Source organism: Mustela lutreola, chromosome 9 (assembly GCF_030435805.1).
Source record: "Mustela lutreola isolate mMusLut2 chromosome 9, mMusLut2.pri, whole genome shotgun sequence".
NCBI lineage: Eukaryota > Metazoa > Chordata > Mammalia > Carnivora > Mustelidae > Mustela > Mustela lutreola.
In genome coordinates this window covers 90,960,137-90,978,933 of record NC_081298.1, presented here as the reverse complement: position 1 = coordinate 90,978,933, position 18,797 = coordinate 90,960,137, and positions in this window count along the sequence as shown.

The following is an 18,797-nucleotide window of genomic DNA, read 5'->3' as shown; positions in this document are numbered from 1 at the left end:
ATAGTCTCCTGGACCAGGCATTACCTCAGTGTGGACTCCCTCAAACCTTGGTGCTGTTTTTCAATATCCCAAGCAATGATGAGAGTGCCCTGCACTAGACCATATAAACCAAACATGCAAAAATGAAATGGCACTTCATTTGTATACTGTGAGAAATGAGTCTCTTAGCTACCATAATGCTTAGGTTTGCCAGCTGGGGTACCCTCTGTGTTAACATATCTGAAGGCTTCCTGTGGGGTCAAATTAGAACCAGACATGGGCAGCATTTAGAAATAATCCGGGCCTTGGTGAAGCCTGAAAACCCAACTCTGGGCAGTGAAGCCCTTGGATAGTGTGTCTGTTTTTGTGTACTTGTTTCTATCCTCCTGTAGCATAAACATTAGCACTTGGCTAGGAACGGTGGTAATTATTGAATATTTTGGTAAAAGTTCTCTGGAATAATTCTCATCATGGGGTCTCAGCCCTTCCAGGCAAGTGTTACTTTGTAAAGACATGTTTTTCCTTTGCCCCTAAGGTGGGCAAAGCAGCAAATAGGCTTTGAATAGAAGGCTGGTTTGTGCAATCTGAGTATAGTATCTCTGTCTGCCTTCAGTTGCTCTGGCTAGGATGGAAAATAAGCAGGCAGTTGGCTTTTAGCTATGTTACTTAAAAAGGACTGGTTGATCATTTTAAGTGCCTAGAAAAACCTCAGCCCCAAATGGCCACCCTTGTATTCTGCGGCCCTACCTCACTACTGTGGGTGGGATTAGGCTACTAGGTTCCTATTTTGCACAGAGCTCTCAGAGCTGGGCCATACCCAGGAGTCCCTATAAGCCAGGAGGCACTGAGCCCGTGCTGTTCTCAGACCTGACGGAAGTCCTGTCCCTCATCCAGACAGCTGAGGACTCAGGACTGCTAGGACACTGCCCTATACCTCACTCCACCCACACCCCTGAATGCTGCCTGGACGGGTGAGAAGTAGTTTGGCTCCTGTAGGGCTAGGGCAGGCAAGTCGCTGCATGAAAACTGTTTTATCCAGATCCTGTGAATCTGTATCATTGTGTCAGGATCTAGAGGGAAACAGACATGCCTGTGCTCAACTTCGAACCACAGAAGTGGGTGCTTCTTAGTTAGAATGACACAGAGAGAGAGGATGCAAATCGGCCTCACAGTGCCATGACCATTAATGTCCACAGGTTTTGCATATTTTGCACCAAACATCAAGTTTGAATGCAGAAACAGATTCTCGCTGTGTTTAAGTCATAAGGGAGATTCGGGATAAACACAACCTCTGCTGCCAGGGAAAACACAGATGTCAGAAAAAGCTATGGCTGTGACCAAATACAGCTGCCTTTATTTATGTAGTAGCACTGAAGCAATTTCCATGAAGGACTTTTTAACAACTGAACTTTGTTTATGGTGGTCCTGATCTCTGTCCTTAAGCCAACTTAAAACCAGATCATCCAGCAGTGCCCTTCATATAATGTTCAATATATGTTGATTGGTGGTAAAAATTATGAAATCATGGCAAAACAAATAATTAGAAAAAAAAGTCCATCTTCTGACCTGTTTTCTCAACATATGTCTGTTGATGAGAAAAACCCAAAACATTTTTATTTCTCTCTCTTCCAAAAATCTAGATAGGCAGTCTAGGCTATTATGATGGCTTCATAAGAAGAAACCTGATTCTATCTTGTTTTTCTACCATCTTTATTATATATCTTTTACCTCATCATTATTGGGGCTGCTCCAGCTCCAACCATCACATCTACATTCCAGCCAGCAAGAAATAGAAGTAGGAAAGTAAGAGAAAGGATACCCTGCCATTTTAAGGAATACAACTTCTGCTTTCATTTCATTGGCCACGGTTTGGTCATGTGGTCACACCTACCATATAGTAAGCTGAGAAACAGATCTATTCCCTGCAGTGATATATTCAACTCACATCCAGAAGTTCTGAAGAAGGAAGGCTATTAGGAGAAATAATGGATTTAACCACAGTATCACAGAATAGTCCAGCATAAAATCTCCTTGGCTAAGGTTTCCCATGAGGTGAAAACCAGGGAGTGATCAATTCATATCTCCTCAGGCTGGAACTGGATCTTGGCAACCAAAATACACTTTTGGCAACTGAACCTTCTCCATCAGCTAGTATAGACAGGACATGGTGGAATCACTTGTTTTCCTGACCCATTGAATTTCTTTTACTATTCTTTACATACATGTAGTGGAAGCCTGGCCCTGTATAAAATTATGAAAGGGACGCTCTCCCTAAAACTCAAACTGATCTTCTCTCCTAAATTTCTTTCCTTAAAAATTTGTGTTTACTTAATAACAAATTGTTTCAAATCCTAAACCCTGCTTCTGTCTACTGGGCAGTGGAGTAGAACATGAATGCAACACTTGACCTCATGGATTTCCATAAACTCACCAAAGAAACTTGAAGGGAAACAATATATTTATGATTCAATGTATCTTTGCCCAAAATTACTTTTGTTGGTGACATAGGTGGATAAATTTTGTATTGATATAGAAAAAATAATTTCTGCTAATATCGAAGGATTATCCATCACCAAATGATTTCATCCTTTTTCTCCAAAAGAACAGCCAAAAAGTTTCTGGCACATATTTAGGGCTTTCAATTATGCCGAGACACTATCAGATCTGCCTTTTAACAGCTTTTAGTGAATTGTCTTCCACCTGGGAATGAGCTTCTCTCTCCTAGGGCAGGCCGTGCTTTCTGAATCCCAAGCCCGTGTTGTACCAAAGGGCCCTGTGGTGTGCTGCCCCCTTGTGGGAAAGCACGGGCATTGCAGGTCATTTATCACCAAAGAAAAGGGATTTTGCCCTTCAGCTGCAATTGGAAAAATCTTATTGTTTACAGTAAATGCATAAATCAAACTGGACCGCAAAAAAGGCATTATCTTTAGAAATGTTTTCCAAAGATGGGAGCGTATTTATGAAAAGAATGTGATAACGCTGTACAGGATGGCCAAGCTTGTACACAATGGGTTCATTTGCCAAAAGTTGTGTAATCAGCTTTATTATAGATTCAACCATATTTTTAGTGCACTGTGAGGGCTGATTTCCTAAAGGAAACATTTGGCTTCTTCTAAAGTGGGAAACTATCTTGTAAAGTAAATAACCTATGCCCCTACCTCCCACCACCCATTCATTCTGTAAGTTCTGATTGTAATATGAAATATTTCTCAAAGTAAGGACCTCCTTATACCATTGGTTATCTTCCAGCAAGGATTCTAGAATTCTCCCCCAACCTCTTTTGTTCATATTTGCATGGAGTATAGTCACTGTTTTTACAAGCTATTTCTGCACAAACAAGTCAATGAGCAGGAGCCCTCCTGCTCACTTTTGGTGCTGTGACCACACAGCTAAGTCAAGCAACACAAAATAATGTGGTCAAAAGAGACTCACAATTCTCCCTGACACAGAAGGCTGAAGACATGCTTCCTGCTCCTCATTTTAAGTCTTCAACTTTTCTTCTTTATCCCTAAGAACGCTCATGCTGGGATTTTCATAGCAAAACAGAATGTCAGCTCTGGAAGAGGGCTTCAAGTCTACTGAGCCCAATCCTTCCATTTGGAGATGGATTCAGGGGCTATGTCTCTTGACCCCCTAGTCCAATGCTCCCTGCCCTGTACCACCTACAAGCTGCTCCATGTTCTATTCCCTCGAGAAGCAGGATACCTTTCTGGGCATCCATGCCAGAAACTGAGATCAGGTATGCAAATAACACCAGGGTCAGAGGCAACAAGGGTAAGCAAATAAACACCAGCGAGGAACAGAAGCAGAGGTTTGGCTCTCAGCACTCTGAAGATAAACCAGTGTTTGATCTGGACTGAGCACATGCCTTACCTGGTGAGAAACAACATTCACACTCAGAGCTAGTCTGTGTTTGCAGCAAGCACACTGGGAACCCTATGAGTGCTGGCCTGGTCCTCACACTAGATGATCAACGGATTAGGGGAAACTGTTACCACCTACCGAGGGGTCCCTGAACTCCAGGGAAATCACAGGCTAAGATTCCAAAGAAGACAGAGCCAAAAGTCTCAGCAGGGGAGTCTTTGTGGTCTCAATCTCTATTCATCCATGAAGGGCCACTGGGGCATGCCATGGATTTTCCGAATCTGTCCAGTAAAGCTTCTTAGACAGGAGAAATGTCAGAAGCCTCATTCTCTCACTCACTGTTCAGGTTCCTAAAGCATAAGAAAGCAGTGAAGAATGAACCCAGAGAGAAAACCGTTAGTGTGTCTACAGAGAGTCTTGACTAAGATAATGTATATAAAGATAATGATAACAGTAACAGTTAATATTTACTGAGCACTTACTATATGTCTGGCAGTACTAAGTATTTCTCCTGCACCATATTATTCATTGCTCACCACAAAAACTTGGAGGTCAATACTGTTGTTGAAATTTGCAATTAAAAAATAGACTTCAGGGATGCCTGGGTGGCTTAGTCGATTACATGTCTGACTCTTGATTTCAGCTCAGCTCTGTGGTCTCAGAGTCATGAGAGGGAGCTCCACATCTGGCTCTGCACTGGGTGTGGAGCCTGCTGAAGATCCTCTCTCTCTCTGTCCCTCCCTCTCCTCTAAGAAAAAGATCTCAGGAGATTAAGAGACTTGCTCAAAATTCGACAGCCAAGCAGCAGAAGATCCAATAGTAGAAATGTAGTTTATCTAACTCTAGAACCCAGACTTTTAACCTCTCCTTTTTCATATAATCGGCATAAGATATTTAATGCATTTTCCCCCATTTATTTCACACTTTAAGGATACAAGTCCTGCTAGAAAGTTTTATCATAGTGAATGGAGCCTATAGCAGGGATTCTCATCAGAGCAGGAGGCACTGAGGGCCCACTGATGGGCTTGGGGGCAGGGTAGGCGGGAAACAGGAGACGAGTAGGGGAGGAAAATGGACACTTGCTGGGTTCTGCCATGGATGGGCTCTGGCTTCCTTCCCACCCTGGGCACAGCCCTGTTGTCTCCCACTGTGCAGCAGCAGTTGCTTTCCCTGCCTGCTCTTTCCCCCTTCCTCCATGACAGGAACCTGTTTTTATTGCCCCACATAATAAAGATTGCATTTGCCAGCCTCCCTTTTAGCTAGGTGCGGCCACCACCGACCCTGAGCATGGGTTTGCCCTCCAGGGACAGCGGAACACAGGGTGTGAGGAGCCTGGGGGCCTGATGATGGACCCAAGTCTGTTTACCTCTACTGCTTCCACATGACCGACAAATGCACGTATGTGTCAAAATGCGACAAATGTGTCGCATTTAAGTTCATAACTCTGGATTTTCTCTTTGTATGCATGGATACCTGGCGCTGACTACGAACACTGTTTTTTCTTCTTTTTACAAAGGGGGAATCAGGGTCAGAAAGAGTAAAGAGTAAATAACTCTATCCAAAGTCATACAAGTATTACTTGGCCAAATTCAGACTTAAATCTCTCTGACCCCAGAGTCTGCCTTTCCAGCACAGTCTAGACTAGGAAGAGTAGTAGGAATATGCGCGTATTAAGTGCTCTTTCATTTGAAAACTTTTTCTTAAGCATTATGCAATGTATATAGTTTGGGATTTGGGGCTGCAAGCAGCAGCAATAGATTCTGGATAACTTCCACTGAAGTGGACTCTACGAGGAGGATTTGGGGAGGTGTGTCAGTTAGCGTTCACTCAGAGAAGCACAACCACTAGAGAAGCAAAATTGCTAGGGATATATCTATCTCTATCTACCGATAGACAGAGATAGATATATGATATATATATATATATATATATATATATGATATATATGACATATATATCTAGATATCATAGATATCTATATCTATATATATATCATATATATATATCGATATAGATCTATATCTATATTGATATTGATATCTATGATATCTATAAATATATGTATCATATAGATAGATATCTATGATATCTATAGATCTATATATATATCTTATATATAGAATATATCTATATATATCTTATATATAGAATATATATAGATCTATAGATATCATAGATATCTATCTATATGTATATCGATATAGATATAGATATCATAGATATATATCGATATATATCTATAATAGATCTATAGATCTATATATCTATAAATATCATATATATCATATATATGATATATAGATATATATCATATATTTCATATATATCTAATATAGATATATCATATATCTATCTCTATCTACCGATATCAGATATTTCTCTATCGGTAGATAGAGATAGATATATCTATATAGATAGATAGATAGATATTCTTTAACAGAGATTTGACTTCATACAGTTGTGAGGGCTGGGAAGCAGTAAGGCCACCGTGTTCAGGTCTGAAGCTGGGGCTCACAGTCCAGGGGGCAGACAGCTGGAAGGGCAGCTGGATGTAAAATAGAGGAGAGTGAGAACAGCTGGAGCCCACACACGCCAACTGGGGACCACAAGGATGGACTGCAACCCGTGCCTCTGACCTTGGAGGCACAGATATCCTGCAGAGGTCGGGACCCTTCATGACGTTCTTGAAACACACACGCACACACACCTGGCCCAGAAGCTGGAAAAGCTGAAGGAAGGTCCTGGGAAAGGCCACTGCCTCTTGCTAATGAGCAGATGAATGACAACACTGTGGGTCCCAGGAGCGGATGCTTCTCTTCCACCTTCCAAGTCTCACCCCAGAATCTCTCTCCTGGCTCGTCCTACATGAAAACATATAGGTAAGGAGTTCTGGGAAGTAGTTCAGCTTAGCCAGGTTGGCAGATTATAAAGCCACCTCAGGTAGCTTATGGAACTGAAGGAAAAATTGCAGTCAGACCAAGGACAGGAAAGAAAGCAAGGCAGCTCCGGGGAACCTGAAAATGACACTCAGATTTTCTCCAAGCCCCAGAGTCCCCTCCAGCTGCATTCCCTCTTTGGACTGCTCAAATTCCCAGGACACAGTCTGGTCGGCTGCTGGGGTCCTGTACTCATAACTTGGCCAGAGGAGAGTAGACTCCTTGGTCGACTGTCCAAATAACAGAGCATGAAAAGGGGGTGGTGGCCTCCCAAAGGGAAATCAAAATGCTATTACAAGAAATAAGGGCATGCATGCTGGAAAGGCAGACACAGTGGCTGCCCCCTGCACCTGTTGAATGCCGGGGAACAGGAGGCAGGAGGCACCGAAAACCAATGGCTCTCCTGTCAGGTCAGCCTCTAGTTGTACTTATGCTTTGAATGAATTTTTGGACAGCAGAGACACCTTCCTCTTCCTCTGTGGTGTCCCTTGCAAACACCCAGCCATAACAAAGGACTGAGGGATAGAATGAAGATGCCAAAATGACCCCAGAATCAGGACTCAGGGTTGCACCTTTTTTTCAGGTGTGGTGTGCATGTGTGTGTGTGCTCTGTGTGCACGTGCACATGCACATGTGTATGTGAGAGATGTGTATATTTTCTAGAAGGGTACAAAACTTTCAGATTATCAGAGAAGTAAGGTGACTCCGAAAAATGTAATAACTACTACTTCATGCTTGGTAAAATTCCACAATTCCCTATGTTCCAGCAACTGATAATTTTCACAGTGGCAGAAACTGGTTCACAAAATGACATGTAGTGCAGTAGTCAAACCAGGGGACCCTGGAGCCCAAAATGCTTTGGAGAAAATCCTAATTCTACCACTTCCTGGCCTTAACTTTTTGTGCCTTGCTTTCTTCCTCTGTAGAATAGGGACAGTAATGATAGTTACAGGTTTGTCTCGAGGGTTTTAATGAGTTTGTACACGTAAAGGGCTTAGACTTATGTCTGGCACACAGCATGTGCTCACACAAATTTTTAGTCGTTATTTTTTCCCAACACTGATTCAATATTTGTGGAAGTGAAGGTGCATCATCTCTGAACTTGGACAACTTAAAATTGAAGAGATAAGGTCATCCTATGGAAAAAAGAGCCAATGACCTGGACATTGCTAAGTTGTGTGGTGCCCCCTTGGGCAGGAATTGAGAAGAAGGGCAGAGTGGTGAAGGGTGCTGAGGTTAAGAAGGGCTTGGCAGGAAAAAAAAAAAGGCTTGGCAGAAGAGATGGAAGTCTTGACCTGAACTTGATGGCTGGTGGCACAGGCCAGGCAAAGTGGTTTGGAGCGGAGATGCTGATGAAGGGCACATGTGTGGCACACTGGGGAGAAAGATGTGACACGGTAGAACAGAAAGAACACTGATCACAGAATCAGAAAGCTGCAGGGTAAGTCATGCCTTTTTGGGTTCAAGACACAGGAACTCGGGTCACACTGGGCTAATAAAAATGGGGAAGTGTGAAACTATGAAGTCCAGGGTAAATTACGTCTGGCATGGCTAAACCAAGATGCTAAGTTCATGCAGTGCTGCTAGGGCAGAGTCCTGGAGTCATGGGTTGACTGCATTCTCGGGCAGGCTCTCCCAACATGGTAGATGAAGAGACCGAGTCTATGTCTGCTCAGCTGGGCAGCCCTTGCCAGCAGAAGGCATGTTCCCACATCAGATCCAGTGGAGGTACTGGGCTCAAGGCTTACTGGCCGAGCTGGTCCCAGGCCCTCCCTGAGCTTACTTGTGTTAGTCAAGGAGAATGAGTGCTCTCATTATTCAGGCCCAGTCCTGTGCCCACAAAAGTCCACACGATGTGGAAAAGACTGGACGGTTTCCTCCAGCAGCATGAGGCTACCATCACTACAAGATGCAGAGGAACGGCAGTTGCACAGGCCAAAACAGCATGCTGTGGGGAGGCACAGCCATAGTCCTGCTCTTCAGGTGCTCCAGGTCTAGCTTGAGGTGGCCATCTGCAAAACCAGCAAGTGCGAGAAGGTATGCGCGAGCTCTCTGGAAACTGACACAACCTTCCACAGATCTAAAAGTTAAGAGGAGACCAACATGGTCAGACAAGAGGGAAGACATCTAGAGCACAAATAAGGGAAACAGAGTCACCAGGATGGGTGCGGGCAGAACCCTGAGGAGGGTATAGAAAGAAAGACGGTAAAGTCCCTGAGGAAGGGGAACAAGCATGGGTGCTGAGTAACTGTGTGATTTTTGATACGGAAGCATACATCCCTAAAGAGAAATAGCTTGCAGAAGAGTCAACACAGCGCTAGCTGCAGGCCTCAGCCCACAGGCATTCTCATTACTAACCAGTGGGGAAGACCTGGCTACGGCTTTGCGCCCCCAGGGCTTCCTGCCCTCAGGACTCTCTCAGGAGCAGCCTGGGAAAAGGAGAAACATGGGATCTGCTAATTAGTGTAGCACTCCTGTGCCTGCCTGCCATGGAGGAAAGGACACCCATGAGGGCCTGGTCCCTCAGGCCAGGCTGTTATTTGCCTGGCCCAGTGAGGCCCAAGGCAGGAGCAGCACTCTGGTGACCAGGTGCTTGTCCCCAAGGAGGAGCAGTCTCTGAAGCTCTGAAGCAAGATGCAAGGCAGTGAAAACCTAGTGAGTCAAGCACCCAGAGGTGGCCATGGGACCTGCTCTGCATTTAACAGGCAAAGGCCTCTAAGAGAAGCTATTCCAATCCACATGCTGGGGCTGTTCCCCTCTGAGGGTGACCAACAGTGCTGGGATATTGCTGGGCTTTCAGGGAAAAAAACCAGAAAAGTCCCACATAGACCAGGATGAGTTAGTCATCCTACCCCCCTTCAAGGACTGAATTGTGCTCTGACTTCTGAGGAGCTGACCAGGAGGGGCATGAACATTATGTGAGGTAATGTGAGAGCCAACAGGGTTAATTTGGACTTTGCTTGCCCATGCTTTAGGGGCATCAAAACAAGGATAGGAGCAAGATTATCTGCCTGGCTTGCCATTCCCTTCAAGGCAGGTGACACCATCTTTGCCATCAAATATGGAACAGTTGTAAGCCAAGAGTTTCCTACAGCAAATTCAGAGGGGAAGCAACAAATACTGCTCACAGATCATTAATGGGCCAAAAAGCATGTACTTCCAATCAGATACAGAGGAAAAGCAATAATAAAACATTGTCATGGAAGGAAAAGTGGAAGTTCCTGACCCTTCGTTGAGGCACAGGGGCTGTCCTGTCAATAAACTGAACAGATTCAGAGTCAATCAGCCTTTTTTGAATATCTGCTCTGTGCTAGAGGAAGTACACTCTTTTATTATGTAATTATTCCCACTCTAGAAAGTAGAGGTAATTATCCCCAATCTACCCGTGAGGAAGCCAAGGCTTAGAACAGTTGAGAGAATTGCTTAAGGTGACTGTTAGAGTATGGTAGAGCCAGCATTCCCCTGTTCTGCTCTGTATCTGGTGTCCCTTCTCCTGACAGCAGGCAAAATAACTCAGGCATTAATCATACATTACTCATAACAGAGACTCTCTGGATTTGATTGCATTGACTGTGAACCTTTGCCACACTTGATTCTCATTTGACAAGTTCTTCTAGAGCTTTAATACACATGAAGATGTAAATTAAAAGGAATTTTATTTGCTGTCTTTACCAGGCAATGTAGGACTTGGTTTGGGACTCAGATACTTGTCAGCACTGTCTGTGACACCTGCCACTGGCAGGGTGTGTGTTCCTTTTGTGGGGAGGGAAGTGAGCCATTACAATGGTCAGGAAGGATCCTTTGGGGATACACTAGTAAATTCACTCCTGCCTGATCCTTACCAGGGACAGGAGCAGGCTCAGTTCCCAATAAGGGTCTGTTAATCTTTGAAAGGCTACAGCCATCACACTTACTCAGTAGCAAATATGGATTGCGAGGCTAACCTGGCCATAACTTAGAACAGGTCTCTCTAAATTGTGCCATTGGTATTCATCACTGTAATAAAATTGTCTAATTGAAAAAGTCCACATTGACAAACCAACATGAAGTACACTGATTTAATAGTAGCTTTGAATTATTAATTCTGCAATTCTTTAATCCATAGAACTATTACATTTTTCATCAGACAGGCCTTCTCTTAAAGAGGGCCAAAGGGTTATTCTGTAAAATTCCTGAGACTGAAGTAAGGAAGTTTTATGGGTGCTGTGAAAAGTTATTTGGCTTTTTTTATGCATGGGTGTGTGTGTGTGTGTGTGTGTGTGCGTGCGCGTGCGTGTTTCTGACTGATTTCCTTAGGTGATCTGAGCCAAAGACAGGAATTTAAAGTTTGCTCTATTCTGTGGACTGAGAATACCATTTGGGGAAGAAGAGATGGGCATCAATGTAAAATGTCACATACATGGTCACACCAACCCCTCCAAGGACAGCCCACTTTGGGTACAGGTAAGTACACTGTGGTGGTAATCCATAGCACAGGACCGGGCTCATAGCAAAGACTAGCTTATTGGTTAAATGGTTGAAAGGAACACTGTGTCATTTAGGAATTCAGCTGCATGTTACAAAGACTCAGGATATAGGGGTTTATTCTCTCTTATAATGGGAGTCAAGATGTAGTGAGTCTAAGGTTGTATGGTAGCTCTCCAAGATTCAGCTCCCTTTCTTTCTTCTCTACAATCCCTAATGGCTAGTTTCTATCCTCAAAATCCACTTCTAATGATCTTGGATACTGGAATGTTAGCCATTAACCCCCTGCATATGTTGGAAGAAGGCATAAAGGCAGAAGGGCAGAAAGTGGCATAAGTTTCAGGGAGCAATACTGTACCATGTTCCAAACAAGATGGCCACTCAAGCTCAGGGGCCAGAGATAGTCATGCGGTCACACTTCACTGAAAGTGAGGCTGTGAAGTGTAGTCTCTAGGTAGGCATACCACTACTCTGAAATAAAACAGAGACTCCCCACTCAGGAATTAGGGAAAATGGACATTGATTTCACATTAGTAGTTTGTCACAAAACACCATTACATTAACATGAGGGAGACAAATTGGGAACATCTGTCAAAATGTTAAATATTCATAGTCTTTGAACTAAAACACTAATTTTTAGAAATCCTTTCTATGTATTTACTCTCACATATGTGATCACACAAATAGGTGTATAAGTGCTTATTATAGCATAGCATTGTTAATAATGTCACAAAATTGGAAACATACTAACTGTCCATCAACAATCAAATTGTCCAAGAAGCTATTACATTTACCTTGGGATACCATGCAGCTATGGAAGAAGAATGAGGTGACCAGAAGTACTGAGATGGATAGGAGGCATTACTAAATTAAAAAGCAAGCTTCAGAATATTACACATATTATAATAGCTCATTAGTAGAGTTTTATTATATGTTTTCCTGGAAGTGTATCAAAATCTCTGTGGACAGATGAAGGAGACTGTGTAATTTGAAAGAGCTGCCGGAAACTCTAAAAGAGAGAATCATAGTTACTAACTGCGATGAACCCCTGAGAACAAGTAAATGAATGGATTCCATGGTCAGAGAAAGTGCTACCGATCTGGTTTCCAGAAGAGTTCTGTTTGTACCAAATTTACACCAAAATATTGGGTGGGCCAATCAGATGTAAGGCCTTTGTGGCTCATCTTAATCATGAAACTTGGGTGGTTCCTGGCAGGAAGGTGAACAAGAGACCCTGAGGTAATAGTCTACTACAATGGCATAGTATCCAGGCGATGACATGATTTTTAATACATTGAGCTCTCACCAGACGCAGAACTGTCCAATGATAATAAAACAAAAGAACAACATATAAACATGCAAAAATAAGCAAGACCAGGATTGATAGAGGAAAGAAAACTGCAAATTTGGAAGATAAAGAAATGACAATGCCAGCCAAAAATGCAGGGACTGGAAGCTAACCTCAGCCTGCTGCTGGAGACTATTCCCTCATTAAGAAGGTTAAAGCCATCTCCTGTTGGTGGAATATACGACTCCAGGAATAAGTCAATGCAAACCCATTTGGGGGGGGGTGACATTAATTCAGGTTTTTAGGATTCCCACAGATTGTGTAAAACCAAATAAAGGATCAGAATAAAAGTACCAAACACACGAGGAAACATGACATAATGATTAAATCACTTAGGACTAAATTCAACCTCATGTGGCAAAAGAACAAAAATCAAAAACCAAACCAAACCAAACAAAAACCCCACACCAAAAAAGCTCCAAACAAACCCCAAAACCCCACCAAATAATGGTGGCTTAAGCACGCATTTATTTGTTTTTATGTAAAGCAAATGAAGAAGTAGATATCCAGGACAGGTTTATTACAAATACGTCAGGGACTTATTTTCTTATGGTTCGTGAATCCTCTGAGATCTTTCTTATGATCTTTGTTCTTGTGATCCCAGGTGGCTGCTGGAGCTCCAGATATCCACATTTCAGACCATTATGGAAGGAAGGACAAGAAGAGCATGACCATTCTCTTTAAAAACATATTTAGGATGTTGCACATAGCACCTCCACTTATAACTTACTGGCAAAATTTTAATTCTGGTGACCACATCTGTATGTCAAAACAAGGGAAAAAAAACCAAAAAACTAGGGAGTTTTAACTGGCTGACAATAAGCCTGGCTAAAAATTAGTATTTTCATTCCTAGGAAGGGATGATAGAATGGATACGAATTGGTAACTAACAGTCTCTGACAACTGAGTGTGTGGTAGTCTTAGTAATGAACCTCCTAAATATCTTAGTCCCAATCCCTGGTCCTGTGAACATCAGCTTGCAAGAAGAAAGGGACTTTGCAGCTGTGATTAAGGATACCGAGATGGGAAGGTTATTCTGGATAACCCAAGTAGATCTTAGATACAATCAGAAGTATCCTTAAGAGAGGAAAGAAGACTTGACTACAGAAGTAGGGCACATCATGATGGAAGCAAGAGGCCAGAGTGATGCAAGGAAGGGGTCCCAAGCCAAGGAATGAGGGTGGCCTCGAGAAGCTGGAAAATGAAAGGAAATTGATTCTGCCCTACAACATCTGGAAAGAGCAACCCTTCCAACACCCCAGCTTTAACGAAGTGATTTTAGACTCCTGGCTTCCAAAACTGTCACAGAATGAACTTGTGTTGTTTTAAATCACCAGTTTCAATTTTGCAATAATTTGTTATAGCAGTTATAGGAAACTAATCAAGAGTTTGAAGAAACAAAAACAGATGCAGTGCTCCTCCAAGAATTCAGATATTGTAATGATCAGAAAATGAAAACTTTAAAGAAAGTTTAAAGATAATTTAAAGATAAAAAATTCACTTAAAAGTGTGCATATTAAAAATGTGCATACGAGAGGCTATCAACAATGACCTAGAAGTCAGAAATGGAATCCATTTCCGAAATGAAGAACTATAATCTTGATGTGAATAACAAACAGGTGGGTTAAACAGAAAATTAGAAATACTGAGAAAAGAACTGACAAACTATAGGAAAGAGCTGAGGAAATTAACTGTAATATTGCACGGAGACATGGGGAAATGAGAAGGATGACATAAAAGTTAAACCGTATGAAAAACAGAAGGAGCAAGAGAAGTGAGACAGTGTTTGAAGTGATGAAATACGATGAAAGCCATGAGTCCACAGCTACAGGAAGACCAGCACATATCAGACAGAATAAAAAACATTCTACACCTAGACATATTTTTTCTATGATTCCACAAAATACCAAAGATCTTAAAACTAGCCAGGAAAAAGGATCACCTACAAAGGAAAGGCAAATGGGGCGACAGTAGGCTTCTCAATAACAACAAGGGAAAGCAGACAGGAATATCTTCCAGCTCATTAACATGCTATCCAAATAAGACTGTGTTCCGGGAAAGGCATCTTTTTAAGAACAAGGGTTAAATAAAAATATCTTTAGAGTAGCAAAGAATGAGAGAATTTACAATCAATGGCTCTTCAACAATGAACTTCTAAAAGACATCATTCAGGAAGAAGAAAAATTATCCTAGTAGGAATGTCAGAAATATAAGAAGGAATGATGGGCAAACATACCTGGTAAACATGAAGGCTAAACTGAGATAAAGGTGAACAAACATTATCCAGATATGATTAAAATAATAATATAGTACAAATATAATAAAATAACATTCAAATACAAGTTGACATGAAATGAGATACCATTTTACACACCCACTATCTTAGCAGACACTAAGAAGCCTGACAACACCTCATGTTGGTGAAAATGTGGAGTAAGGACTCCTACTCACAGTTGAAGAGTAGAAATTGGTGCAAACACTCTGGAAAATAATTTGATCCTGTAACACTCTAGAGATAATCTTGCACATGTGGACTTGAGGACGAGTTCCATGCTCCTGGATTGGAAGAATAAATATTGTGAAAATGTCTATGCTACCTAAAGCAATCTACACATTTAATGCAATTCCTATCAAAGTACCATCCATCTTTTTCAAAGAAATGGAACAAATAATTCTAAAATTTATATGGAACCAGAAAAGACCTCGAATAGCCAAAGGGATATTGAAAAAGAAAGCCAACGTTGGTGGCATCACAATTCCGGACTTCAAGCTCTATTACAAAGCTGTCATCATCAAGACAGCATGGTACTGGCACAAAAACAGACACATAGATCAAAGGAACAGAATAGAGAGCCCAGAAATAGACCCTCAACTCTATGGTCAACTAATCTTCGACAAAGCAGGAAAGAATGTCCAATGGAAAAAAGACAGCCTTTTCAATAAATGGTGCTGGGAAAATTGGACAGCCACATGCAGAAAAATGAAATTGGACCATTTCCTTACACCACACACAAAAATAGACTCAAAATGGATGAAGGACCTCAATGTACGAAAGGAATCCATCAAAATCCTTGAGGAGAACACGGGCAGCAACCTCTTCGACCTCTGCCGCAGCAACATCTTCCTAGGAACAACGCAAAAGGCAAGGGAAGCAAGGGAAAAAATGAACTACTGGGATTTCATCAAGATCAAAAGCTTTTGCACAGCAAAGGAAACAGTTAACAAAATCAAAAATATTCATTATAGCATTGTCTGCAACAGCAGAAACTGGGGACAACCCCAATGTCTCTCAACGGGAGAAAGTATAGATAAACTGTGGTCTATTTATACAAATGGAGCCGAGCAGTGAAAATGTGGACAGTACAGTCAACTGACTCAATAGGGAAGAATTTTAGAAACATAATGTTGAATTTTAAAGAAAGGTAAGTCCAGCTCTGATTTCTTCCCATTCCGTTTTCCCTCCCTTCCCCGATGAGCACTGAGTGTTAGATGCAACTGATGAATTACTGAACTCTACATCTGAAATTAATGATGTACTATATGTTGGCTAATTAGAATTTAAATAAAAAATAAAATAAAAAATGTAAGTCACAAGGTGTTGTGTATAATATGACCCTACTTTTTTGGTGAGTGCTGTGAAGTGTGTAAACCTGGCGATTCACAGACTATACCCTGGGGCAAATAATACATTATATGTTAATAAAAAAATTCAAAAATTAAAAGAAAATATGAACTTACTTTTTAAAAGATCAAAAACCATGCTAAAACTATAGCTTTAAGGACATTTACCTATGTGAAAAGACTATTTTACACACTTAGGGGGTGATAAACACATAATGGTGGTTTCTCCAGGGGTTAGGCTGGAGATGGAATGAGTAGAAGTGAATAGGTCACTTAAAAGACATTGATAGTGATGGAGTTTTAACATTGCACAGTGATTAATGTTATTATTACACATTATAACATATATGCCTTATTTATGTTTTATGCATCAACTATTACATAATAAGATTAAAAAAAAATAGTAAGGGTCTGTCTCAAAGCCAGATTGTCTGGATCTCATCCTGGGTGCTGCTACTACACTGGCTGTATGACTTTATGTAAATCCCTAATCCCATAAATCGCAAGATTCTCATCCTTAAAATGAAGGCAATAATAGTTGTCATCCCAGAGAGTTGCCATGAAGCTTATATAAGATAATACTTTTAGAGCACTTATTAAATGCTCAGTAAAAGTAAGAAATGATCACTATGATTACTCTTATTTTCTAAATTTCAGGGTTTACCCTCCCTTTGGTCACTGTGCTATCAAGCTCTGCCCATGATAATCCGCTTATTTTTCCATCTTCTCTTTTATGCCCCAAGTCTTCCCCTCTCCCCTCTACTCCCACATGCAAATATGACCATGAGCTGCATCCAGGGCTTGTCTGACAGAGCATTTAAAAGCACATATATGGATGCCAAGAAGAGGATCCTAAGTACAAAGGGACAGAATATTCTTTGTGTTAAGGCCCAGCAGATGTGGCTTTTGTTTTAGAATGTGTTTGGACAGTACTGTTTGGCCTTGTATACAACTCTAAATGACTCATGTCTAAGAGATGCATCCTTAGGGTTGCAATCAGGACATTCAACTCTGACTAAATAAAACAAAAAGACATCCCCTTAGGGAGATTTGGATACTGATGGTCTGAATGGGTTGGGGAAAATGCTTCTAGAACTGGGATTCCGGAGGAATAATGAATGCATGGTTGGTTAGCGCAGTCTGACAAACCATGCTAGAATCCTGGCAGCAAAAGTCTTGAGCTGAAAAGGTTTCATTATGCCCCAGGGACTGGAGAAAAAACAAGTACAAAGTCACCCCTTCCCTTGACTTTCTTCTTTTTTTAGCTCTAGTATAGAACAGGCTGCTTGCATCTGGCTCAGGAACTAGGCATTTTGCAACATGTTTTGGAGTGCTTCCCTCGTGTTCTCTGGAATTGCAGCTGGTTTCCTTGGCTGGAAACACAGGTGGAAAGAGAAGCTCATATCTAGCTGCCTTCACTCTCCTCCAAACCCCTAACTCTCAGTAAATACAATCCATGGCGTGATGCCTAATGTGGTTCTCCTGTCCACGCCTGCCAGCTCCCAATTCTTTCTCAGACTTTGGTCTTCCCTGGCTGCTGCCATTGTATCACGCAAAGGGTTGATCTGTGTTCCCCTAAAAGATATATTGAAGTCTGTATTAGGATTCTCTACAGAACAGAACCAATAGGAAATAATAGAGATATATAGAAAGATTTATTATGAGGGACTGGCTCACGTGGTTATGGAGAATGAGAAGTCCTGTGATCTGCAGTTGGCAAGCTAGAGGCCCATAAAGGCCCATGGTATAGTTCCAGTCCCAACAGGAAGGCCTGAGAACCAGGAGTGTCAGGGTCAGTGAACAAGAGAATGATGTATCAATTCCAGCAGAGAGAGTAAACCTGCCCAGCATAAAGCCCAACACAGGGCTTAAACTCTCACCTATGAGATCAACACCTGAGCTGAGATCAGACACTTAGCTGACTGAGACACCCAGGTGCCCCTATCATTCCCAATATTTGAACACATAGCCTTTCATGTGGTCTCAGACCATATCTTTTGGAAAAATGTATTTATTTCCATGCCCTTCTGGTCAGGTCTACAGGCAGAAAAAACCACACTCTACAGGAGTAAAGCTACTTACTCCACACTTGTGGCCATTGTAGCATGGATGAGGGAGGATCCCAGTGGGGATACTTTCAACAAGGTAAGTGTTTTTTTTACTGTGTTCCAGACAGAATTAAGGGCCTCTCAGTTACTATTTCTGTAGGAGGAGATTTCATTAATATCCTATCCAGATTTCATTTCTCCTTTCATTTCTTTGTCTAGATAATTGGTGGTTATACAGTGCTCCTCTTGCTTGTTTAACCCAACTTGCTTTACCTACCTTTTTCCTTCTTCCCACTGACAAACATATCTCTATCTTACAGATGTAACATACTGAAAAAAATCCCCTGGCTGGATGCTGGATTAGTGACAAAAGAGTTCTAGCCCAGCCTTCTCTTCCCACAAGCTCCCTACTCCCCACCATCATGCTCCTTCAAAAAAAAAAAAAAAAAAGCATTATTTGCAGCTGGAAATTATGGATTTTACACCAATTACCTATTAAAATTGTGTCTCTTAAACTTTAAGAGTAGCTTAAGGGTA